Source organism: Salmo salar, chromosome ssa11, assembly GCF_905237065.1.
Source record: "Salmo salar chromosome ssa11, Ssal_v3.1, whole genome shotgun sequence".
Classification (NCBI taxonomy): Eukaryota; Metazoa; Chordata; class Actinopteri; order Salmoniformes; family Salmonidae; genus Salmo; species Salmo salar.
The window spans coordinates 51,874,805-51,902,089 of NC_059452.1; the positions used below are offsets into that span (position 1 = coordinate 51,874,805).

Consider the following 27,285-nt stretch of genomic DNA (forward strand, 5'->3'; position numbering starts at 1 on the left):
GAGTGGTTGTTGAAAGGTTAGGGTGAGGGTTAGGGTGAGGAGAAGGTTAAGGGTGAGGGTGAGGTTAGGGTAGGGTGAGGTTGAGGGGTTGGGGTTAGGGTGAGGTTAGGGTTAGGGTGAGGTTGAGGAGTGAGGTAAAGAATAGACACATTGATTTGGAGCAAAACGTTACACTGAGTTTGAATGTTGTGTCTGTCTGTCTGTCTGTCTGTCTGTCTGTCTGTCTGTCTGTCTGTCTGTCTGTCTGTCTGTCTGTCTGTCTGTCTGTCTGTTGTGTGTGTGTGAGCAACGCATGTGTGTATCCTATATATGTGTGTGTGTGTTAATTTTTCTTGTTTATGTAAGTGGCCACACCACAGAAGTGTACAGAGGTTCCATGAAAAAGCGTAGAATCAGTCAAGTGAAAAACTCTCTGTTGTAATGTTTGTCCAGTGGCTGTTCTTGATCGAATGGATACTGTAACAAACACTATAAACACCGGCCTCTGTCACTGTCTCCAGTTAATCAAAGTGAGTTCAAACCAACAGCGTTTTCATCACTGGGATCACTCCCCAAAACAATCAGTGGTCGCTGTTCTCTGGGCTGCCTCTTCATCTCCTCTCCTCTCTCCCCTCTGCCCACTCTCCTCTCCTCTCCTCTCCTCTCCTCTCTCCTCTCCTCTCCTCCTCTCTTCTCTTCTCCTCTCCTCCCCCTCTCCTCTCTCCTCTCTCTCTCCCCCCCTGCCTCTCCTCTCTCCTCTGTCTCCCCCCTCTCATCTCCTCTCTCCCCTCTGCTCTCTCTCTCTCCTCTCCTCTCCTCCCCCTCTCATCTCCTCTCATCTCCCCTCCTCTCCTCTCCTCTCTTCTCTTCTCTTCTCTTCTCTTCTCTTCTCTTCTCTTCTCTTCTCTTCTCTTCTCTTCTCTTCTCTTCTCTTCTCTTCTCTTCTCTCTTCTCTTCTCTTCTCTTCTCTTCTCTTTTTCTTCTCTTCTCTTCTCTTCTCTTCTCTTCTCTTCTCTTCTCTTCTCTTCTCTTCTCTTCTCTTCTCTACTCTTCTCTTCTCCTCTCTTCTCTTCTCTTCTCTTCTCTCTCTTCTCCTCTCCTCTCCTCCTCTCCTCTCTCTCCTCTCCTCTCTCCCTCTGCCCTATCCTCTCTCCTCTCCTCTCCTCCCCCTCTCATCTCTCCTCTCCTCTCGCCTCTCCCCTCTCCTTTCTCCTCTCTCCACTCTCCACTCTCCTACATTGGTCCCAGCTGGCCTTCACAAAAATCCACACAGAATCTCTGACGGTTCTGGAAGACTGGCATCTAGGAAGTTCTAGGAAGAGGGGACCCAGACCTGAGTCGATCCCTCTCCTCCTCTCTCTCCTCTCCTCTCCCTCTCCCTCCCTCTCTCCCTCTCCTCTCCCCTCCTCTCTCCTCTCCTCTCTCTCTCCTCTCCTCTCTCTCCTCTCCTCTCCTCTCCTCTCCTCTCCTCTCCTCTCCTCTCTCTCCTCCTCTCTCCTCCTCTCCTCTCCTCTCCTCTCCCTCCTCTCCTCCTCCTCTCTTCTCTCTCCTCTCCTCTCCCCTCTCACTCTCCTCTCTCTCCTCTCCTGGGGTCCGATTTAGGGGTAGATGAGGGAACTCTAAAACATTGGTCATTTATTCAAATGGACATACAGAGTAAACTCATTCTTATGAGTCCCAAATGGCAAACTATTCACTATTTAGTGGCACCTATTTTCCTGTGGGCCCTGGTTAAAAGTAGTGCATTTTAGAGGAATAGGGTAACATTTGGGATGTGAACATTCTGCTGAGCAAATCAAAGTAGGGTCAAACCACATTCCCCTCCCAACCTCGCCCCCGATCTTCCAGTTATACAATGTTATGAGGCTTAATTCATGTGAACTCAGCTATGGAATTAGCACACCCTGCTCCAAATACTAATTGACAGATTATAAATGGGTGGTTAGGGGTTTGAGTAAAAAGGTCAAAGATGGGCTCTTGGCATGTCAACAAACTGTCCCACACCTTCCAGGGACAGAAGGAGAGCTATTGTCTGTGTTTGCTGATTGCTCCCCTCCTCCTCTCCTCTCCCTTTCCTTCTCTCTTTCTCTCCCTCTCTCTCCTCTCTCTCCTCTCTTCTCCTCCTTCTTCCTCTCTCCTCTCCCTCTCCTCCTCTTCCCTTCTCTCCTCCTCCTCTCCCTCCTCTCCTCTCCTCCTCTCTCCCTCTCCTCTCCCCTCTTCTCTTCCTCTCCTCTCCTCCCTCCCCTCCTTCTCTCTCTCCTCCCTCTCTCCCCTCTCTCATCTCCTCCTCCTCCCTCTCTCCTCTTTCGTCTCTCCTCTCCCCTCTTCTCTTCTCTCTCCTCTCCTCCCTCTCTCCTCTCCTCTCCTCACTTCTCTCTCTCCTCTCCCTCTCCTCCTCCTTCTCTCTTCTCCCTCTCCCCACTCCCTCTCTCTCTCCTCCTCTCCCTCTCCTTTCTCCTCTCCTCTACTTCTCCTCCTCTCTCCCTCCTCTCCTCTCCTCCTTTCTTTCATCTCTCCTCTCCCCTTTCTTTCATCTCTCCTCTCCTCTCCTCCCTCCTCTCCCTGCCCTCTCCCCTGCCATCTCCCCTGCCCTCTCTCTCCTCTCCTCTCTCCTCCCTCTCCCTTCTCCTCTCTCCTCCTCTCCTTTCTCTCCTCACTCTCTCCTCTCTCCTTTCTCCTCACTCTCCCTCTCCTTTGCCTCTCCTCCCTCTCTTTTTCTCTCTCCCTTCTCCCTCTCCTCTCTCCTCTCCTCTCCTCTCTCTCTCCTCTCCTCTCCCCTCCCCTTTCCCATCTCTCCTCTCCTCTCCTCTTCTTTCATTTCTCCTCTCCCTCTCCTCCCTCCTCTCCCCTGCCCTCTCCTCTGCCCTCTCTCTCCTCTCTCTCCTCTCCTCTCCTCTCCTCTCCTCTCCTCTCCTCTCCCTCTCCTCTCCTCTCTCTCCTCTCCTCGATTGTTGAGGCAGAGACAACAACAATATTTTAAAAGTCAACTTTTAATATTACCAAAGTTAGGTGAACAATAGGTGAAAAATGTACATTATTTTAACAAATTTTTCAAGAATAATTTTTTTTATGTAAAATTCACAGTTTCAGTGATTCATGAAATAAAACTGGCATAGCTACTCTGATTGAAGAAGAACATTCAGTGGAGTGAAAAATACAATACAAAGAGACGCACAACAACGACGAACTGTTCAAATTAAAAATAACATCAGCAAATATAATTGAACATCTATAAGATCCTTGAATCCAGAGCTCTGTGGTGATGTGACAGACTGGTGTATTTCCAGGTGCTCTGTGGTGATGTGACAGACTGCCGTGTATTTTCAGGTGCTCTGTGGTGATGTGACAGACTGGTGTATTTCCAGGTGCTCTGTGGTGATGTGACAGACTGGTGTATTTCCAGAGCTCTGTGGTGCCAGCCATGTTGGTGCCAGCCGGTTCGGTGCCAGCGGTGTTGATACCAGCCGTGTTTGAGCCAGCCATGTTGATGCCAGCCGTGTTGATGCCAGCCGTGTTGACGCCAGCCGTGTTGGTGCAAGCCGTGTTGGTGCCAGCCATGCCATGTTGATGCCAGCGATGTTGATGCCAGCCCGTGTTTGTGCCCGTCGTGTTTGTGCCAGCCGTGTTGGTGCCAGCCGTGTTGATGCCAGCCATGTTTGTGCCAGCCATGTTGGTGCCAGCGGTGTTGGTGCTAGCCGTGTTGGTGCCAGCCGTGTTTTGTGCCAGCCGTGTTTGTGCCAGCCGTGTTTGTGCCAGCCGTGTTTGTGCCAGCCGTGTTGGTGCCAGCCATGTTTGTGCCAGCCTGGTTGGTGCCAGCCATGTTGGTGCCAGCCATGTTGGTGCCAGCCGTGTTTGTGCCAGCCATATTTAAGGTGCTAACATGGCGTCGGTTCTAAAAGTTGGGCCAAACTCTCTAAATATATGTCTCTGTGTGCCAGCTATGTTGGTGTGCCGTTTACCAGGAGGAGAAGCCACTCAAATACATCTTCAATGAGCCCTTCAATATGAACACCAATGTAATGAGCCCTTCAATATGAACACCAATGTAATGAGCCCTTCAATATGAAAACCAATGTAAAACCACAATATTCAAACAGAAATAGACAACGACACTACTGAGCGTGTTTTAACCTGACGTAAGTGGTCCTACAGCTTCCACTTTGTTTTTGTTTTTACCTCAAAACAAACACACATCTCATTGTTTTACTTCTTTATCTTCTCCGCGTTGTTGTTGTTGTTATTGTTGTTGTTGTTGTTGAGGCTGAGGCTGCCGTTGAGACCATTCTCTTTTTCCTCAGCGCTCGGGGGATGATCTTCTTCTGGACAAACAGTCTCTGGAGGAACTTGTCTGAGAGACTCAGAGGGAAATAACTATAAATGAAGTACATGAGGCCCAGCCGGGTCTGGCATATCGGACCAGGGGCCGGGGGAGAGCAGCGCCTCACTGACGGTGTTGACGACTGGCGACAGGTCCCGTTAGCCGACTGGGCGAAGCGCTGGAAGAGGTCCTTGGTCTCACGGGTGTAGTCCTCCCCGTACTCCTCCAGCAGGCCTGCGGACAGGTTGTGGATCAGGGTCTTGTACTGACGCTCCCAGTACTCCTGGTTACTAGACTGACCTGGGATCAGAAGATATAGAGGGTTTGAGTTAACGTCGAGTTTCCCCTTACACCTTAGGTTCTCTATCTTATTCCAGTACTCCTGGTTACTGGACTGACCTGGAATCAGAATATATAAAGGACTGAGTTAATTTGAATTTAGATCATTATTTAATACATAGGTAAGAGCAATACATAATATTTACTGCTAATAACATGTTATTAAGGTGCTAATAACATGCTAATAAGGTGCTAATAACATACTAATAAGGCGCTAATAACATGCTAATAAGGTGCTAATAACATGGTAATAAGGCGCTAATAACATGCTAATAGGGTGCTAATAACATGCTAATACGGTGCTAATAACATGCTAATAAGGTGCTAATAACATACTAATAAGGCGCTAATAACATGCTAATAAGGTAATACTAACATGCTAATAACATGCTAATACGGTAATAATAACATGCTAATAAAATGCTAATATGTAAATATGTTAGTCTAGTTCCACACATGGCGAGCCAATCAGAAGAGACAGATTGAGGTCCACCATGTGGTCACTCTACAATAAATGGGATGTAATTACACACTATTATATCATCAGTGCTGCTATTAGCATAAAATAAAGTTTGTAACATGTAAAAATGTTTGTCTTGGTTCACAAATGGTGATCGGCATAATGAGTGCATGAATAAATAATTACACTGTTACTACCAATCAAGATCACATCGACAGCTGCACTTCCTGTGTTGTTCTGTAGGGATATCCATCTATCCCAGTCTAACACCACCAGGCATATCTACATGGACTATATACAGGTCTGTGTTGTTCTGTAGGGATATCCATCTATCCCAGTCTAATACCACCAGAGATATCTACATGGACTATATACAGGTCTGTGTTGTTCTGTAGGGATATCCATCTATCCCAGTCTAATACCACCAGACATATCTACATGGACTATATACAGGTCTGTGTTGTTCTGTAGGGGATATCCATCTATCCCAGTCTAATACCACCAGACATATCTACATGGACTATATACAGGTCTGTGTTGTTCTGTAGGGATATCTATCCCAGTCTAATACCACCAGACATATCTACATGGACTATATACAGGTCTGTGTTGTTCTGTAGGGATATCCATATATCCCAAATACCACCAGACATATCTACATGGACTATATACAGGTCTGTGTTGTTCTGTAGGGATATTTATCTATCCCAGTCTAATACCACCAGACATATCTACATGGACTATATACAGGTCTGTGTTGTTCTGTAGGGATATCCATCTATTCCAGTCTAATACCACCAGACTTATCTACATGGACTATATACAGGTCTGTGTTGTTCTGCAGGGATATCCATCTATCCCAGTCTAATACCACCAGACATATCTACATGGACTATATACAGGTCTGTGTTGTTCTGTAGGGATATCTATCTATCCCAGTCTAATGCCACCAGACATCTACATGGACTATATACAGGTCTGTGTTGTTCTGTGGGATATCCATCTATCCCAGTCTAATACCACCAGACATATCTACATGGGACTATATACAGGTCTGTGTTGTTCTGTAGGGGATATCCATCTATCCCAGTCTAATACCACCAGACATATCTACATGGACTATATACAGGTCTGTGTTGTTCTTAGGGGATATCCATCTATCCCAGTCTAATACCACCAGACATATCTACATGGACTATATACAGGTCTGTTGTTTCCATACTACTCTAGAGGATACAGTGTGAACCGCTCTGCTTCAGGAAAACGCTGGCAGACAGCTAGTTGTACATGAATAAGATCAGGGACCAGTATTCACACACCACGTTATAATAAACAGCTACATAAATAAGGATAAAACATCAGACGAATCAAATTGCATGTTTAAAATCTTAACTGCCAAAGACACGTGGGTGTTTTAAAGGGACCTTATTTCATGTTTATATTCTAGATCTTTTATAGCTCCCATCTCCCCCTTCGGTAATTTTCTCTTTCCACTTTGATTTAGTACGCTGCTATGGCGTCGTCAGAAGATTAGAGTGAGAATGACAGGATGAAGTTTGTCCTGTTGGGGTTTCCACTCCTCTAGTCCCCATCCCATCTAGCATCTCTCTGGTGTTAGTCCCCATCCCATCTAGCATCTCTCTGGTGTTAGTCCCCATCCCATCTAGAATCTCTCTGGTGTTAGTCCCCATCCCATCTAGCATCTCTCTGGTGTTAGTCCCCATCCCATCTAGCATCTCTCTGGTGTTAGTCCCCATCCCATCTAGCATCTCTCTGGTGTTAGTACCCATCCCATCTAGCATCTCTCTGGTGTTAGTCCCCATCCCATCTAGCATCTCCCTGGTGTTAGTCCCCATCCCATCTAGCATCTCTCTGGTGTTAGTCCCCATCCCATCTAGCATCTCTCTGGTGTTAGTCCCCATCCCATCTAGCATCTCTCTGGTGTTAGTCCCCATCCCATCTAGCATCTCTCTGGTGTTAGTCCCCATCCCATCTAGCATCTCTCTGGTGTTAGTCCCCCATCCCATCTAGCATCTCTCTGGTGTTAGTCCCCATCCCATCTAGCATCTCTCTGGTGTTAGTCCCCATCCCATCTAGCATCTACACTCTGTCACACCACCCTTTGTTAGTCTGTACTCCCTTAGATCACCTTCCACCAGAGAGACAGCCAAAGGTACAAAGACAGAGGAAGATACATTTGTGTAGATACTGTAGAGGGCTTGGTGGTGGAGAGAGAGAGAGAGAGAGAGAGCAAGGTGAACCTGGTCTGTTTTGAATTCTGGGGTAGTAAGATGGCTTGGTGGTGGAAAGAGAGAGAGAGAGGGAAGAGGTGAACCTGGTCTGTTTTGAATTCTGGGGTAGTAAGGGGGCTTGGTGGTGGAGAGAGAGAGAGAGAGGGAAGGTGAACCTGGTTGCATTGTGTTGGATGTGACAACTTTTTGCATATTCCCTGCCCTGACCCCCATTCATATCCACTGTGTGTTACACCCAAACCCTTCCCCTGCTCCCCAGGTTCCCCCTCACCTATCTAGTATGAGAAGAGTGGAATGGTGGATGCGAGAACCCTGACCCCTAACCCCTAACCTCTGACCTTTAACCCTCACCTGTCTTGTATGAGGATGGCAGTATGGTGGACACTTTGACCCCACAGGGTTCCAGCTATAACCCTAACCCCTAACCTCTGACCTTTAACCCTCACCTGTCTTGTATGAGGATGGCAGTATGGTGGACACTTTGACCCCCAGGGTTCCATTTCGTGGCGCAGTGTGTTGATGAACAGGTTGAGAGCTGCCTTGGAGGCTCCGTGCGCTGCTAGACAGGGGAACGGCTGCTCTCCTGGAGGGGACACAGAGGGAGGGAGGGAGGGAGGGAGGGAGGAGGGAGGGAGGAGGGAGGGAGGGAGGGACAGCGAGAGAGACAGAGAGACAGAGAGAGAGACAGCGAGAGAGACAGAGACAGCGGAGAGAGACAGAGAGAGAGAGAGAGAGAGAGAAAGCGAGAGAGAGAGAGAGAGAGAGACAGAGACAGAGAGACAGAGAGACCACAACGTCAGTATTTTATATTCTAAATAGATATTTGTTTCAGAGGGTTGAAGGGACTGGGACGTAACTTTCCCCACTATTGTTTATCCTATTTACACGTGTTAACTATTTCCTCTAGTCATATCACGTTCTAATATCTTAATAGTATTGATAAAATGTAACTTACGCACTTTGCCCTTCGATTAATGTTTATTTTTATATGGACAACATTAAAAGACACCAGTAAAGATAAGAAAAGAACACTGATTCCTACATATTAAAATACATGTCAGTAAAGATTAAAAATATATATATATTTTACCAGGTAAGTTGACTGAGAAACACATTCTCATTTACAGCAAAGACCTGGGGAATAGTTACAGGGGAGAGGCAGGGGGATGAATGAGCCAATTGGAAGCTGGTATGAGGGGCCAGTTTGGGAATTTAGTCAGGACACCAGGGTTAACACCCCTACTCTTAAGATAAGTACCATGGGATCTTTAGTGACCACAGAGAGTCAGGACACCCGTTTAACATCCCATCTGAAAGAAGGCACCCTACACAGGGGGCAATGTCCCCAATCACTGCCTTGGGGCATTGGGATATATTTTAGACTAGAGGAAAGAGTGTTTCTTACTGTTCTTACAAATATTCATGACATCACCCTGAGGAAGGCACAGTGATGCCGAAACATTGGTAATTACCCATTAAATTGCTGGGAGATCACACATGAAGTATTCAACTAGTCTTTATTTTGATAGTTTATAGTTATTTACCATTAGTCAGCACCTCCACATAAACTAATATTCTGGGTGTGTACCATTTCATGTTCTAGTTCTCCTACTGGCCCTCCAAGACCACTTTCAGCAACATCTGGTCTCCCATCCAGGGACTTACCAGGACCAACCCTGCTTAGCTTCAGAGGTCATATTGTTCCTGGAGCTGCATTAATACCACTCAGTCACTACCCTAGGACATTGGGATATTTTTTAGACCAGAGGAAAGAGTACCTCCTATTGGCCCTCCAACACCACTTCCAGCAACATCTGGTCTCCCATCCAGGGACTGACCAGGACCAACCCTGCTTAGCTTCAGAGGCAAGCCAGCAGTGGTATGCAGGGTGGTATGCTGCTGGCCAGCTGGACACTGGTTCATCCATATTAAAATATGCATCAGCTCTTCCTTCAGGCTATGAGAGTATGTTTATAAAACATCATGTCACTGCTGTCAGCCCATAAACTCTCCTTAACCTGTCTGAGACCCCTAATGGCACCCTATTCCCAGGTAGTTCACTTCTTTTGACCAGACAGGCCTTGTACAGAAGTAGAGCACAATTTAAGGGGAATAGGGTAGCCATTTGGGATATTCCCTAGGACAATAGGCCATTTGGGATATTCCCTGGACAATAGGCCATTTGGGATATTCCCTAGGACAATAGGCCATTTGGGATATTCCCTAGGACAATAGGCCATTTGGGATATTCCCTAGGACAATAGGCCATTTGGGATATTCCCTAGGACAATGGGCCATTTGGGATATACCCTGGACAATAGGCCATTTGGGATATACCCTGGACAATAGGCCATTTAGGATATTCCCTGGACAATAGGCCATTTGGGATATTCCCTAGAACAATAGGCCATTTGGGATATTCCCTAGGACAATAGGCCATTTGGGATATACCCTGGACACATAGGCCATTTGGGATATACCCTGGACAATAGGCCATTTGGGATATTCCCTGGACAATGGGCCCACCTGTAAGTTATCTGTGTCAAGTGGGTCTCATCCGGCTCCATACATCCAGCCTGACCATGACAGCTTGACTAGTATAAACACTGCGTTCCATTACATGTCTCTGTAACTCTATGTGAAGCAAGTCCCGTTGCCTGCATTCACTCTCCAGGAACAGGGTTAGAGAGCCCTGCCTTATAGGAGGGTATCTCTCCAGGAACAGGATTGGAGAGCCCTGCCCTATAGGAGGGTATATCTCCAGGAACAGGGTTGGAGAGCCCTGCCCTATAGGAGGGTATCTCTCCAGGAACAGGGTTGAGAGCCCTGCCCCTATAGGAGGGTGTCTCTCCGGGACAGGGTTGGAGAGCCCTGCCCTAGGAGGGTATCTCTCCAGGAACAGGGTCAGAGCCCTGCCCTATAGGAGGGTATCTCTCCAGGAACAGGTTAGAGCCCTGCCCAATAGGAGGGTATCTCTCCAGGAACAGGTTGGAGAGCCCTGCCCTAGAGGAGGGTATCTCTCCTGGAACAGGGTTGGAGAGCCCTGCCCTATAGGAGGGTATATCTCTAGGAACAGTCTGGGAGAGCCCTGCCCTATAGGAGGGTATCTCTCCAGGAACAGGGTTTGAAGAGCCCTGCCCAGAGGAGGTATCTCTCCAGGAACAGGGTTGGAGAGCCCTGCCCAACAGGAGGGTATCTCTTCAGGAACAGGGTTGGAGAGCCCTGCCCTATAGGAGGGTATCTCTCCAGGAACAGGGTTGGAGAGCCCCTGCCCTATAGGAGGGTATCTCACAGGAACAGGGTGGGAGCCCTGCCCTATAGGAGGGTATCTCTCCAGGAACAGGGGTTAGAGAGCCCTGCCCAATAGGAGGGTATCTCTCCAGGAACAGGGGTAGAGAGCCCTGCCCTATAGGAGGGTATCTCTCCAGGAACAGGGTTAGAGAGCCCTGTCCTATAGGAGGGTCTCTCTCCAGCAACAGGGGTTGGAGAGCCCTGCCCTATAGGAGTGTCTCTCCAGGAACAGGGTTGGAGAGCCCTGCCCCTAGAGGAGGGTATCTCTCCAGGAACAGGGTTGGAGAGCCCTGCCCTATAGGAGGGTATCTCTCCAGGAACAGGGTTGGAGAGCCCTGCCCCTATAGGAGGGTATCTCTCCAGGAACAGGGTTGGAGAGTCCTGGCCTATAGGAGGGTATCTCTCCAGGAACAGGGTTGAAGAGCCCTGCCCTGGAGGAAGGTATCTCTCCAGGAACAGGGTTGGAGAGCCCTGCCCTATGGAGGGTATCTCTTCAGGAACAGGGTTGGAGAGCCCTGCCCTATAGGAGGGTATCTCTCCAAGAACAGGGTTGTAGAGCCCTGCCCTATAGGAGGGTATCTCTCCAGGAACAGGGTTGAGAGCCCTGCCCTATAGGAGGGTATCTCTCCAGGAACAGGGTGAGAGCCCTGCCTTATAGGAGGGTATCTCTCCAGGAACAGGGTTGGAAAGCCCTGCCCTATAGGAGGGTATCTCTCCAGGAACAGGGTTGGAGAGCCCTGCCCTATAGGAGGGTATCTCTCCAGGAACAGGGTTGGAGAGCCCTGCCCTATAGGAGGGTATCTCTGCAGGAACAGGGTTAGAGAGCCCTGCCCTATATGAGGGTATCTCTCCAAGAACAGGTTTGGAGAGCCCTGCCCTATAGGAGGGTATCTCTCCAGGAACAGGGGTTAGAGAGCCCTGCCCTATATGAGGGTATCTCTCCAGGAACAGGGTTGGAGAGCCCTGCCCTATAGGAGGGTATCTCTCCAGGAACAGGGTGTGAGAGCCCCGCCCTATGGGAGGGTATCTCTCCAGGAACAGGGGTGGGAGAGCCCTGCCCTATAGGAGGGTATCTCTCCAGGAACAAGGTTAGAGAGCCCTGCCCTATATGAGGGTATCTCTCCAGGAACAGGGTTGGAGAGCCCTGCCCTATAGGAGGGTATCTCTCAGGAACAGGGTTGGAGAGCCCTGCCCTATAGGAGGGTATCTCTCCAGGAACAGGGTTGAAAGCCCTGGTGTAGGGATACAGCGGTCATTTAGAGGAATACACTGACGTACAGAATGTTATGTACCGACACCACCACCATGATATTCATTATGACAGGGTAGTAATCAGTTTAACCACATGGTAGGACACAACAACACGCTTTTGATTGGAGGCATTGATTGTAACATAATGTGTGTTTATATCAAAACCAGACGGGTATAAACCCTGAACGTTGTGTTTATATCAAAACCAGACTTGTTTAAACCCTGAATGTTGTGTTTATATCAAAACCAGACTTGTTTAAACCCTGAATGTTGTGTTTATATCAAAACCAGACTTGTTTAAACCCTGAACGTTGTGTTTCTATCAAAACCAGACTTGTTTAAACCCTGAACGTTGTGTTTACATCAAAACCAGAGTTGTTTAAACCCTGAACGTTGTGTTTATATCAAAACTAAACTTGTTTAAACCCTGATCGTTGTCTTTACATCAAAACCAGAGTTGTTTAAACCCTGAACGTTGTGTTTATATCAAAACCAGACTGGTTTAAACCCCTGAACGTTGTGATGAGACAATATGGGAGGTGTGTCTATGAGTATGTGGTGAATTGTATTTCTGAGTGTGGTGTGTGTGTGTGTGTGTGTGTGTGTGTGTGTGTGTGTGTGTGTGTGTGTGTGTGTGTGTGTGTGTGTGTGTGTGTGTGTGTGTGTGTGTGTGTGTGTGTGTGTGTGTGTGTGTGTGTGTGTGTGTGTGTGTGTGTGTCACCCACCTGCAGGGCTGGAGATAGTGACGTCGTCCCTTGGCCTGACGCAGCAGAGGCAGGAATGTCTTGGTGACGTTCAGAGTCCCAAAGAAGTTAACCTCCATACAGCCACGGTAGTTAGACATCAGAGACAACTCTGCATCCCCGAAGTTAACACATACTCCGCATTATTCACCAAGCCCCACAGACCTAGAGATAGACAGAGACAGACAGAGAGACAGACAGAGAGAGAGACAGAGAGAGAGACAGAGAGACAGAGAGACAGAGAGACAGATAGATAGAGAGACAGAGAGACAGAGAGAGAGAGAGAGAGGTGAGACAGAAATTTAGCTTGAGCACCATCATCTTCAACATACATATCAATGAATTGACGAGGGCGCTAGAACATTCCTCAGCACCCGGCCTCACCCTACTAGAATCTGAAGTCAAATGTCTACTGATGATCTGATGCTTCTGTCCCCAACCAAGGAGGGCCTACAGCAGCACCTAGATCTTCTGCAGAATTCTGTCAGACCTGGGCCCTGACAGACCTGGGCACTGACAGACCTGGGCCCTGACAGACCTGAGCACTGACAGACCTGGGCCCCTGACAGACCTGGACCCTGACAGACCTGGGCCCCTGACAGACCCTGTGCCCTGACAGACTGGGCCCTGACAGACCTGGAGCCCTAACAGATCTGGGCCCTGACAGTAAATCTCAGTGAGACCAAAATAATGATGCCCACAAAAAGGTCCAGTTACCAGGACCAAGAATAGAAATTACATCTAGACTCCGTTGCCCTAGAGCACACAAAAGCTATACATACCTTGGCCTAAACATCAGCGCAACAGGTAACTTCCACAAAGCTGTGAACGATCCGAGAGAGACAAGGCAAGAAGGGCCTATATGCATTGAAAAGGAACATAACATTTGGTTAAAAATACTTGAATCAGTTATAGAACCTATTGTCCTTTGTGGTTGTGAGGTCTGGGGTCCGCTCACCAACCAAGAATTCACAAAATGGGACAAACACCAAATTGAGACTCTGCATGAAGAATTCTGCAAAACAACGTAGAACACCAAATAATGTATGCAGAGCAGAATAAGGCCGATACCCGCTAATTATCAAAATCCAGAAAGAGATGTTAAATTCTACAACCACCTAAAAGGAAGCAATTCCCAAACCTTCCATAACAAAGCCATGACCTACAGAGAGATGAACCTGGAGAAGAGTCCCCTAAGCAAGCTGGTCCTGGGGCTCTGTTCACAAACAGATTTTTGATAAACTCCCATATTTACTGGGTGAAATACCACAGTGTGACATCACAGCAGCAGAAGATTTGTGACCTTTTGCCACAAGAAAAGGTCAACCAGTGAAGAACAAACACCATTTGTAAATACAACCCATATTTATGTTGATTTATTTTCCCTTTTGTACTATTTGCATATCGTTACAACACCGTATATAGACATAATATGACATATGAAATGTCTTTATTCTTTTGGAACTTTTGTGAGTGTAATATTTACTGTTTGTTAATTAATATACACCAGGAGAGAGAGAGAGAGAGAGAGAGAGAGAGAGAGAGAGAGAGAGAGAGAGAGAGAGAGAGAGAGAGAGAGAGAGGCTGGTACACCAGGATCTAAATACTGCCGGTATAAATAAATGTTAATCCCAGAGAATAAAGCATCTGTTTTAGCACCTGGCTCTGTGGTGAGTGGGCTGTTTACAGCCAAGTGAAACATGCAGCTGACCCCTTGACTCCCAGCCAACCCCCCACACAGCCCACCCAGGAGACAGAGTGTGTAGGAGAGTGTTTGACCTTTAATTCAAGTTCTTTGATTACATCCTCCTCTGATACACACACACACACACACACACACACACACAACCACACACAACCACACACAAACACACTAGTGTTTGCATACAAACACGCCCACACAACCACACACACACACACACACACACACACACTCAAATAGTGTTTGCATACAAACACGCCCACACAACCACACACACACACACACACACACACACACACACACACACACACACACACACACACACACACACATATATACACACAACCACACACACATACAACCACACACACATACAACCACACACACACACACACTAGTGGTTGCACACACACACACACACTAGTGGTTGCACACACACAATCACAATCACACACACACACACACACACACACACCACACACACATACACACACAACCCACACACACAAACCCACACAAACACACTAGTGTTTGCATACAAACACGCCCACACAACCACACACACACACACACACACATACAACCACACACACACACAAACAACCACACACACACACACACATATACAACCACACACACACACACACACACACACATACAACCACACACACACACACACACACACACACATACAACCACACACACACATAAACAACACACACACACACACACATACAACCACACACACACACACATACAACACCACACACACACACACACATACAACCACACACACACACACACATACACACACACACACACACATACAACCAACACACACACACACACACACACACAAACACACTATGGTTGCACACACACACACTCACCTTTAAATTACTTTTAACAAGTAAACAAAATTCAGCTGGTATTTACAGTATGTTGCCTCACATTTTCTGCCTTCCGTCCCGTGTGGCTAGCGTGTGCTGCTCCTCCCTCCTCCCTCCTCCCTCCTCCCTCCCTCCCTCCCTCCCTCCCTCCCTCCTCCTCCCTCCCTCCCTCCCTCCTCCCTCCCTCCCTCCCTCCCTCTCTCTCTCTGAGGACATGCTCTTTGTGCCTGATTACTAATGAGGCCCTTTAGAAGAGACTCAAACTGCGTCCCAAAACATCCGTTAGGTCGGTATACCATATAGGAGATAGGGTGTCATTAGGTCAGTGAACCATATAGGAGATAGGGTGTCATTAGGTCAGTATACCATATAGGAGATAGGGTGTCATTAGGTCAGTATACCATATAGGAGATATTGGTTTGTATCTGTGTGTGTGTGTGTGTGTGTGTGTGTGTGTGTGTGTGTGTGTGTGTGTGTGTGTGTGTGTGTGTGTGTGTGTGTGTGTGTGTGTGTGTGGCTGTGTGGCTGTGTGTGTGTGTTCCAGCGTGTGTGTGTGTGTGTGTGTGTGTGTGTGTGTGTGTGTGTGTGTGTGTGTGTGTGTGTGTGTGTGTGTGTGTGTGTGTGTGTGTGTGTGTGTGTGTGTGTGTGTGTGTGTGTGTGTGTGTGTGTGTGTGTGTGTGTAATTCCTGCATGGATGTTTATCTGTGTGTATGGGCCGTAAGTGTCTTACCTCTGAGGCCCAGTTTGGCCTTGGTGTCTAGAAGAGCCTGTTGGACCTGCTGTGGCTGGGTGATGTCCACCTGTAGTAGGGTGAGACGAGGGGAGCAGGTCCTCTGGAGCTCCCTGGCTCCCTCCCCCACACAGATCCAATACCGTAGCAAACACCTGAAAAACCCTGGGCGTCCAGACGCACGCTGCAGCCTTCCCCGAAGCCTGTGTCACAGCCTGGTGAGGAAGGAAGGGAGGGAATGACAGGTCATTGACGGTGATACCACTAATCCAAGTCTGGTTCATCAATGAAGAAAATCAAGGGTACTGAAGAGGAGGAGAAACAGAGAGAGAGAGAGAGAGAGAGAGAGAGAGAGAGAGAGAGAGACAGAGAGCGAGGGAGAGGAGAGGAGAGAGAGACAGAGTGAGAGAGAGAGAGAGAGAGAGAGACAGAGTGAGAGAGAGAGAGAGAGAGAGAGACAGAGTGAGAGAGAGAGAGAGAGAGAGAAGGGGAGAGGAGAGATAAAGAGAGAGAGAGAGAGAGAGAGACAGAGAGAGAGAGAGAGAGAGAGAGAGAGAGAGAGAGAGAGAAGGGAGAGGAGAGAGAGAGAGAGTGAGAGAGATAAAGAGAGAGAGAGAGAGGGAGAGGAGAGAGATAAAGAGAGAGACAAAGAGAGAGACAGAGACAGAGACAGAGAGAGAGAGACAGAGACAGAGACAGAGACAGAGAGAGACAGAGACAGAGAGAGACAGAGAGACAGAGAGAGACAGAGAGAGAGAGAGAGAGAGAGAGAGAGAGAGAGACAGACAAAGAGAGGATACACTGTCGCTTTTTAGCATACATTATGAAATTCTGAAAAGGTAAAAATTGCTTTGTCTTTGCTCTTTGTTTTGGGGTTAATGAACTGAATGACTAGAGAGTAGTACGTGGGGTCACAGTCATTCTGAAATAAGGAAAGTAGTCGGTCACATCTCATTCTACAGTACAACTCAAACCATGACCTGTGGACCCTAGGTAGCCGTCCTCTCACCATAGAATTAGGGATTAGAATTCAGATCAGGCAGTAGGACCTCTATGCTTTCCACACTATCTACGTTCTACAACAACAAAAAGGGTAATGTTATGTTCCACGCTGACATTTTAAAGATCCACAAATACCAGCATGATATTCCAAGAATGAAACATGCCGAGGTACCGAACCAAACATTTGGTGAATCGCTTAACAACTATAAAACCACAACACAGTACACAGTTAGAGCTGACAAGCTTCCCAGGGACATTTGTACTCAAATTTAAAATCACAGATTGGTGGGTTTAAGATTGTGCTCCGTTTGTCTGGATGAAAAAGGGGGTTACTCAGTAGGTTAAATGTCATGGGGGTGTGAAAACATTGGCCTTCCCATTGGCCTTCCCCATTGGTCTTCCCCATTGGTCTTCCCCATTGGTCTTCCCCATTGGTCTTCCCCATTGGTCTTCCCCTGTGGCTCAGTTGGTAGAGCATGGTGTTTGCAATGCCAGCATGGTGTTTGCAATGCCAGGGTTGTGGGTTTGATTCCCACAGGGGGCCAGTACAAAAAAAAGCATGAAATGAAATGTATGCATTCACTACTGTAAGTTGCTCTGGATAAGAGCGTCTGCTAAATGACCAAAATGTAAAACGAATCGTCCCACAGCTTCAGTCGTGGTAACAGCCACCGCTTGACATCAACTGTCTATAGTGGTCTATAAAACACATCTATTGATCTGGGGGTTTTTTTGGCATTTTTTTTTACAACTGATGAAAATGGAAACAGAAGATGTCGTGATAACATGCAGGAATGTAGGAACGCAGAGGAACACGTGAAGGAGACAACGCTTTTCATTACTAACTGTTGATTACTGGTTAAACTAGTGAACCTTTAACCGGGAAGTTAACCATTCACTGAGGGCTGCCGCCTCCCAAATGGCACCCTATTTCAGATATTTAGTGCACTACTCTTAACCGGAGCCCTATATACCCTGGGTAAAAGTAGTGCACTATATTTGGGATGCAAGTCTTAGTGATTGGCTCAGCTCTCATGCAGGACGGTGAAAATAAGATGCCTTGTGAACCCAGCCAACCCACATGGTGTGAAGCAATAGACAGTACGAGGTTTTCGCCAAAACATACAGAATTTTTTTCTTCCCCAAACAAATAGAAGCCATTCGGGACACTTTTGTAATATAAATATGCTGCACGTGTAATTTCTGATACTCACAGAGGGACGTTTCAATCGATTTCAGAAACCACAAGACTCAAAACATTGAACTGGCAGACAGACAGAAACGGATTGGATCCATCTGTGAGTATGTGTAAGGGATAGCTGAGGGCTGTGTCTCAAATGGCACCCTATTCCCTACATAGTGCACTACTTTGGACCAGAGCCCTATGGCACCCTATTCCCTACATAGTGCACTACTTTGGACCAGAGCCCTATGGCACCCTATTCCCTACATAGTGCACTACTTTGGACCAGAGCCCTATGGGGATAGGGAGCCATCTGAGAGGCAGACGAGGTCTCCTAGTAACAGTTACTGCAGAACTAAGAAAGCTGTTGTAAGAGACGCCTCGCCAAGCCACACAGCTTGCCTCACATCAGCCACAGGGCACACTCCTCCTCTTTCACCTTCATCTCCTTCTCTCCCTGTCTTCCTCTGTCCCTCCTCCTCTTTCACCTGCATCTCCCTCTCTCCCTGTCTTCCTCTGTCCCTTCTCCTCTTTCACCTGCATCTCCTCTCCCTGTCTTCCTCTGTCCCTCCTCCCTTCCTCCTCTCCTTTCTCCTTCATCTCCCTCTCTCCCTGTCTTCCTCTGTCCCTCCTCTCCTTTCACCTTCATCTCCCTCTCTCCCTGTCTTCTCTGTCCCTCCTCTCTCCCTCTGTCCTTCCTCCCTTTCACCTGCATCTCCTCTCTCCCTGTCTTCCTCTGTCCCTCCTCCCTTTTCACCTGCATCTCCCTCTCTCCCTGTCTTCCTCTGTCCCTCTTCCTCTTTCACCTGCATCTCCCCTCTCCTGTCTTCCTCTGTCCTCCTCCTCTTTCACCTTCACCTCCCTCTCTCCCTGTCTTCCTCTGTCCCTCCTCCCTTCCTCCTCTCCTTTCTCCTTCATCTCCCTCTCTCCCTGTCTTCCTCTGTCCCTCCTCCTCTTTCACCTTCATCTCCTCTCTCCCTGTCTTCCTCTGTCCCTCCTCCTCTTTCTCCTTCATCTCCCTCTCTCCCTCTGTCCCTCCGCCTTTCACTTGCATCTCCCTCTCTCCCTGTCTTCCTCTGTCCCTCCTCTTTCTCCTTCATCTCCCTCTCTCCCTGTCTTCCTCTGTCCCTCCTCCTTCCTCCTCTCCTTTCTCCTTCATCTTGAGTGAGGAGAGGCACTGAACCGACACACACAGTCTCTGGTGTAAATGACACTTCCATAATCTCCCTTTCCTCCTCCCTCCTTCTCTCTCCTCTCTCCTCTCTCCTCTCTCCCTATTTCCTCTCTCCTCTCTCCTCTCTCCTCCCTCCTCCTTCCTCCCTCCTTCCTCCCTCCTCCTCCTCCCTCCCTTCTCCTCCCTTCCTCCCTCGGATGCTCCTACAAAACCTGTTATCTCTGTGGAGGGGGGCCTTTTTGTCGTGCTGCTTTAAAAACCCTTCTTCCTCTCTTAAAAACAACAGATAATGTGGTTTGAGGCTGGGTTCCTCTATAAGCACTTTGTGACAACGGCTGATGTAAAAGGGCTGTAGAAATACATGTGATTGATTGATCTTAGAACAGATCATGTAAACCCGTTTAAAACCCACTTCTTTCTCTTACGTCGTGTGTCTTGTCCTGCATGTAGGGATACATCTCTCATGGTACCCTATTCCCTATGGTAGTTTACTACTTTAGACCAGGGCCCTATGGTAGTGTACTACTTTAGACCAGGGCCCTATGGTAGTGTACTACTTTAGACCAGGACCCTATGGTAGTGTACTACTTTTAGACCAGGGCCCTATGGTAGTGTACTACTTTAGACCAGGACCCTATGGTAGTGTACTACTTTAGACCAGGGCCCTATGGTAGTGTACTACTTTAGACCAGGGCCCTATGGTAGTGTACTACGTTAGACCAGGGCCCTATGGTAGTGTACTACTTTAGACCAGGTCCCTATGGTAGTGTGCTACTTTAGACCAGGGCCCTATGGTAGTGTACTACTTTAGACCAGGGCCCCTATGGTAGTGTACTACTTTAGACCAGGGCCCTATGGTAGAGCACTACTTTGACCAGGGCAATATGGTAGTGCACTACTTTGACCAGGGCCCTATGGTAGTGCACTACTTTGACCAGGGCCCTATGGTAGTGTACTACTTTAGACCAGGGCCCTATGGTAGTGTACTACTTTAGACCAGGGCCCTATGGTAGTGCACTACTTTGACCAGAGCCGTATGTAGTGCACTACTTTGACCAGGGCCCATTTGGGATGCACACTTTTTATTTATTTATGTTTATTGTTTTGCATAAAATCTAAATCTGTGTCCCGTCTCTTGTCCTGGTCGTCTCCTGCAGGTACGTAGGATGTATAAACCTAAAGCTGTGTCCTATCTCTTGTCCTGGTCGTGTCCTGTCTCTTGTCCTGGTCGTGTCCTATCCCTTGTCCTGATCGTGTCCTGTCTCTTGTCCTGGTCATGTCCTATCTCTTGTCCTGGTCGTGTCCTATCTCTTGTCCTGGTCGTGTCTGTCTCTTGTCCTGGTCGTGTCCCTATCCCTTGTCCTGGTCATGTCCTATCTCTTGTCCTGCTCGTGTCCTATCTCTTGTCCTGGTCGTGTCCTATCTCTTGTCCTGGTCGTGTCCTATCTCTTGTCCTGGTCGTGTCCTATCTGTTGTCCTGGTCGTGTCCTGTCTCTTGTCCTGATCGTGTCCTGTCTCTTGTCCTGGTCGTGTCCTATCTCTTGTCCTGGTCGTGTCCTGTCTCTTGTCCTGGTCGTGTCCTATCTCTTGTCCTGGTCGTGTCCATTCTCTTGTCCTGGTCGTGTCTGTCTCTTGTCCTGGTCGTGTCCTATCTCTTGTCCTTGTCGTGTCCTATCTCTTGTCCTGGTCGTGTTCTGCAGGTACTGTACGTGGGTGTGTATTTCCTGTAACCAACACCACCTGGCAGTGAACAGTGATTACATAAAGAGAATGTACTATTGTGGTTTGTGTGTGTGTGTGTGTGTGCGTGTGTGTGCGTGTGTGTGTGCGTGTGCGTGTGCGCGTGTGTGCGCGCATGCGTGTCCTTAGAGTGATTCACCCCCAGCCCTGTCCTTAGAGTGATTCACCCCCAGCCCTGTCCTTAGAGTGATTCACCCCAGCCCTGTCGTTAGAGTGATTCACCCCAGTCCTGTCTCTTACAGTGATTCACCCCAGCCCTGTCCTTAGAGTGATTCACCCCAGCCCTGTCCTTAGAGTGATTCACCCCAGCCCTGTCCTTAAAGTGATTCCCAAAGCGCTGTACTTATAGTGATTCCCCCCAGCCCTGTCCTTAGAGTGATTAACACCCAGCCCTGTCCTTAGAGTGATTCCCCCCCAGCCCTGTCCTTAGAGTGATTCACTCCCAGCCCTGTCCTTAGAGTGATTCACCCCAGCCCTGTCCTTAGAGTGATTCATCCCAGTCCTGTCCTTAGAGTGATTCACCCCAGCCCTGTCCTTAGAGTGATTCACCCCAGCCCTGTCCTTAGAGTGATTCACCCCTAACCCTGTCCTTAGAGTGATTCCCTCAGCCCTGTCCCGAGAGTGATTCACCAGCCCTGTCCTTAGAGTGATTCCCCCCCAGCCCTGTCCTTAGAGTGATTCACCCCAGCCCTGTCCTTAGAGTGATTCACCCCAGCCCTGTCCTTAGAGTGATTCACCCACAGCCCTGTCCTTAGAGTGATTCACCCCAGCCCTGTCCTTAGAGTGATTCACCCCAGTCCTGTCCTTAGAGTGATTCACCACAGCAGTGTCCTTAGAGTGATTCACCCCAGCCCTGTCCTTAGAGTGATTTCCCCCAGCCCTGTCCTTAGAGTGATTCACCCCAGCCCTGTCCTTAGAGTGATTAACCACTGCCCTGTCCTTAGAGTGATTCACCCCTAGCCCTGTCCTCAGAGTGATTCACTCCCAGCCCTTTCCTTAGAGTGATTCACCCCAGCCCTGTCCTTAGAGTGATCCCCCAGCCCTGTCCTTATAGTGATTCCCCCAGCCCTGTCCTTAGAGTGATTCAACCCAGTCCTGTCCTTAGAGTGATTCACCCCAGCGCTGTCCTTAGAGTGATTCCCCCCAGCCCTGTCCTTAGAGTGATTCACCCCAGCCCTGTCCTTAGAGTGATTCACCCCCAGCCCCTGTCCTTAGAGTGATTCACCCCCAGCCCTGTCCTTAGAGTGATTCACCCCCAGCCCTGTCGTTAGAGTGATTCACACCAGTCCTGTCCTTACAGTGATTCACCCCAGCCCTGTCCTTAGAGTGATTCACCCCAGCCCTGTCCTTAGAGTGATTCACCCCAGCCCTGTCCTTAGAGTGATTCACCCCAGCCCTGTCCTTAGAGTGATTCACCCCAGCCCCTGTCCTTAGAGTGATTCACCCCCAGCCCTGTCATTAGAGTGATTCACCCCAGTCCTGTCCTTACAGTGATTCACCCCAGCCCTGTCCTTAGAGTGATTCACCCCAGCCCTGTCCTTAGAGTGATTCACTCCAGCCCTGTCCTTAGAGTGATTCCCCCAGCCCTGTCCTTATAGTGATTCCCCCAGCCCTGTCCTTAGAGTGATTCACCCCAGCCCTGTCCTTAGAGTGATAACCCCCAGCCCTGTCCTTAGAGTGATTCACTCCCAGCCCTGTCCTTAGAGTGATTCACCTCAGCCCTGTCCTTAGAGTGATTCACCCCAGTCCTGTCCTTAGAGTGATTCACCCCATCCCTGTCCTTACAGTGATTCCCCCCAGCCCTGTCCTTAGAGTGATTCACCCCAGTCCTGTCCTTAGAGTGATTCACCCCAGCCCTGTCCTTAGAGTGATTAACCCCAGCCCTGTCCTTAGAGTGATTCACCCCAGCCCCTGTCCTTAGAGTGATTCACTCCCAGCCCTGTCCTTAGTGATTCACCCCCAGCCCTGTCCTCAGAGTGATTCACTCCCAGCCCTGTCCTTAGAGTGATTCCCCCCAGCCCTGTCCTTATAGTGATTCCCCCCCAGCCCTGTCCTTAGAGTGATTCACCCCCAGCCCTGTCCTTAGAGTGATTCCCCCCAGCCCTGTCCTTAGAGTGATTCACCCCAGCCCTGTCCTTAGAGTGATTCACCCCAGCCCTGTCCTTAGAGTGATTCCCCCAGCCCCTGTCCTGAGAGTGATTCACCCCAGCCCTGTCCTTAGAGTGATTCCCCCAGCGCTGTCCTTAGAGTGATTCACCCCAGCCCTGTCCTTAGAGTGATTCACCCCAGCCCTGTCCTTAGAGTGATTCACCCACAGCCCTGTCCTTAGAGTGATTCACCCCCAGCCCTGTCCTTAGAGTGATTCACCCCAGTCCTGTCCTTAGAGTGATTCACCCCAGCCGTGTCCTTAGAGTGATTCACCCCAGCCCTGTCCTTAGAGTGATCCCCCCCAGCCCTGTCCTTATAGTGATTCACCCCAGCCCTGTCCTTAGAGTGATTCACCCCTAACCCTGTCCTTAGAGTGATTCACCCCAGCCCTGTCCTTAGAGTGATTCCCCCCCAGCCCTGTCCTTAGAGTGATTCACCCCAGCCCTGTCCTTAGAGTGATTCACCCCCAGCCCTGTCGTTAGAGTGATTCACACCAGTCCTGTCCTTACAGTGATTCACCCCAGCCCTGTCCTTAGAGTGATTCACCCCAGCCCTGTCCTTAGAGTGATTCACCCCCAGCCCTGTCGTTAGAGTGATTCACCCCTAACCCTGTCCTTACAGTGATTCACCCCAGCCCTGTCCTTAGAGTGATTCACCCCAGCCCTGTCCTTAGAGTGATTCACCCCAGCCCTGTCCTTAGAGTGATTCACCCCAGCCCTGTCCTTAGAGTGATTCACCCCCAGCCCTGTCCTTAGAGTGATTCACCCCCAGCCCTGTCGTTAGAGTGATTCACCCCAGTCCTGTCCTTACGGTGATTCACCCCAGCCCTGTCCTTAGAGTGATTCACCCCAGCCCTGTCCTTAGAGTGATTCACTACAGCCCTGTCCTTAGAGTGATTCCCCCAGCCCTGTCCTTATAGTGATTCCCCCAGCCCCTGTCCTTAGAGTGATTCACCCCCAGCCCTGTCCTTAGGGTGATTCCCCCCAGCCCTGTCCTTAGAGTGATTCACTCCCAGCCCTGTCCTTAGAGTGATTCACCCCAGCCCTGTCCTTAGAGTGATTCACCCCAGTCCTGTCCTTACAGTGATTCCCCCCCAGCCCTGTCCTTACAGTGATTCCCCCCAGCCCCTGTCCTTAGAGTGATTCACCCCAGTCCTGTCCTTAGAGTGATTCACCCCAGCCCTGTCCTTAGAGTGATTCACCCCAGCCCTGTCCTTAGAGTGATTCACCCCAGCCCTGTCCTTAGAGTGATTCACTCCCAGCCCTGTCCTTAGTGATTCACCCCCAGCCCTGTCCTTACGGTGATTCACCCCAGCCCTGTCCTTAGAGTGATTCACCCCAGCCCTGTCCTTAGAGTGATTCACCCCAGTCCTGTCCTTAGAGTGATTCACCACCTTCCCTGTCCTTACAATGTTTCCCCCCCAGCCCTGTCCTTAGAGTGATTCACCCCAGTCCTGTCCTTAGAGTGATTCACCCCAGCCCTGTCCTTAGAGTGATTCACCCCAGCCCTGTCCTTAGAGTGATTCACCCCAGCCCTGTCCTTAGAGTGATTCACTCCCAGCCCCTGTCCTTAGTGATTCACCCCAGTCCTGTCCTTACGGTGATTCACCCCAGCCCTGTCCTTAGAGTGATTCACCCCAGCCCTGTCCTTAGAGTGATTCACTCCAGCCCTGTCCTTAGAGTGATTCCCCCAGCCCTGTCTTTATAGTGATTCCCCCCAGCCCTGTCCTTAGAGTGATTCACCCCAGCCCTGTCCTTAGAGTGATTCCCCCAGCCCTGTCCTTAGAGTGATTCACTCCCAGCCCTGTCCTTAGAGTGATTCACCCCAGCCCTGTCCTTAGAGTGATTCACCCCAGTCCTGTCCTTAGAGTGATTCACCCCATCCCTGTCCTTACAGTGATTCCCCCCAGCCCTGTCCTTAGAGTGATTCACCCAGTCCTGTCCTTAGAGTGATTCACCCCAGCCCTGTCCTTAGAGTGATTCACCCCAGCCCTGTCCTTAGAGTGATTCACCCCAGCCCTGTCCTTAGAGTGATTCACTCCTAGCCCTGTCCTTAGTGATTCACCCCCAGCCCTGTCCTCAGAGTGATTCACTCCCAGCCCTGTCCTTAGAGTGATTCCCCCAGCCCTGTCCTTAGAGTGATTCCCCCAGCCCTGTCCTTAGAGTGATTCACCCCCAGCCCTGCCCTTAGAGTGATTCACCCCAGCCCTGTCCTTAGAGTGATTCCCCCCAGCCCTGTCCTTTTAGTGATTCCCCCAGCCCTGTCCTTAGAGTGATTCACCCCAGTCCTGTCCTTAGAGTTATTCAACCCAGCCCCTGTCCTTAGAGTGATTCACCCCTAACCCTGTCCTTAGAGTGATTCCCCCCAGCCCTGTCCTTAGAGTGATTCACCCCAGCCCTGTCCTTAGAGTGATTCCCCCCAGCCCTGTCCTTAGAGTGATTCACTCCCAGCCCCTGTCCTTAGAGTGATTCACCCCAGCCCTGTCCTTAGAGTGATTCACTCCAGTCCTGTCCTTAGAGTGATTCACCCCATCCCTGTCCTTACAGTGATTCCCCCCAGCCCCTGTCCTTAGAGTGATTCACCCCAGTCCTGTCCTTAGAGTGATTCACCCCAGCCCTGTCCTTAGAGTGATTCACCCCAGCCCTGTCCTTAGAGTGATTCACCCCAGCCCTGTCCTTAGAGTGATTCACTCCCAGCCCTGTCCTTAGTGATTCACCCCCAGCCCTGTCGTTAGAGTGATTCACCCCAGTCCTGTCCTTACGGTGATTCACCCCAGCCCTGTCCTTAGAGTGATTCACCCCAGCCCTGTCCTTAGAGTGATTCACTCCAGCCCTGTCCTTAGAGTGATTCCCCCCAGCCCTGTCCTTATAGTGATTCCCCCCAGCCCTGTCCTTAGAGTGATTCACCCCCAGCCCTGTCCTTAGAGTGATTCCCCCCAGCCCTGTCCTTAGAGTGATTCACTCCCAGCCCTGTCCTTAGAGTGATTCACCCCAGCCCTGTCCTTAGAGTGATTCACCCCAGTCCTGTCCTTAGAGTGATTCACCCCATCCCTGTCCTTACAGTGATTCCCCCCAGCCCTGTCCTTAGAGTGATTCACCCAGTCCTGTCCTTAGAGTGATTCACCCCAGCCCTGTCCTTAGAGTGATTCACCCCAGCCCTGTCCTTAGAGTGATTCACTCCCAGCCCCTGTCCTTAGTGATTCACCCCCAGCCCTGTCCTCAGAGTGATTCACTCCCAGCCCTGTCCTTAGAGTGATTCCCCCAGCCCTGTCCTTATAGTGATTCCCCCAGCCCTGTCCTTAGAGTGATTCACCCCCAGCCCTGTCCTTAGAGTGATTCACCCCCAGCCCTGTCCTTAGAGTGATTCCCCCAGCCCTGTCCTTATAGTGATTCCCCCAGCCCTGTCCTTAGAGTGATTCACCCCAGTCCTGTCCTTAGAGTGATTCAACCCAGCCCTGTCCTTAGAGTGATTCACCCCTAACCCTGTCCTTAGAATGATTCCCCCAGCCCTGTCCTTAGAGTGATTCACCCACAGCCCTGTCCTTAGAGTGATTCACCCCAGCCCTGTCCTTAGAGTGATTCACCCCTAACCCTGTCCTTAGAGTGATTCCCCCAGCCCTGTCCTTAGAGTGATTCACCCCCAGCCCTGTCCTTAGAGTGATTCCCCCCAGCCCTGTCCTTAGAGTGATTCACCCCAGCCTTGTGCTTAGAGTGATTCACCCCAGCCCTGTACTTAGAGTGATTCACCCACAGCCCTGTCCTTAGAGTGATTCACCCCCAGCCCTGTCCTTAGAGTGATTCACCCCACTCCTGTCCTTAGAGTGATTCACCCCAGCCCTGTCCTTAGAGTGATTCACCCCAGCCCTGTCCTTAGAGTGATTCACCCCTAACCCTGTCCTTAGAGTGATTCCCCCAGCCCTGTCCTGAGAGTGATTCACCCCAGCCCTGTCCTTAGAGTGATTCCCCCCCAGCCCTGTCCTTAGAGTTATTCACCCCAGTCCTGTCCTTAGAGTGATTCACCCCAGCCCTGTCCTTAGAGTGATTCACCCACAGCCCTGTCCTTAGAGTGATTCACCCCCAGCCC

General features: G+C 49.5%; 1 pseudogene; it reads right to left on the bottom strand.

Moving 5' to 3' along the window:
- Positions 1-3,680: 3,680 nt before the first annotated feature.
- Positions 3,681-27,285, bottom strand: part of LOC123725171 (corticosteroid 11-beta-dehydrogenase isozyme 2-like) — a 142,553-nt pseudogene continuing 118,948 nt past the window's right edge.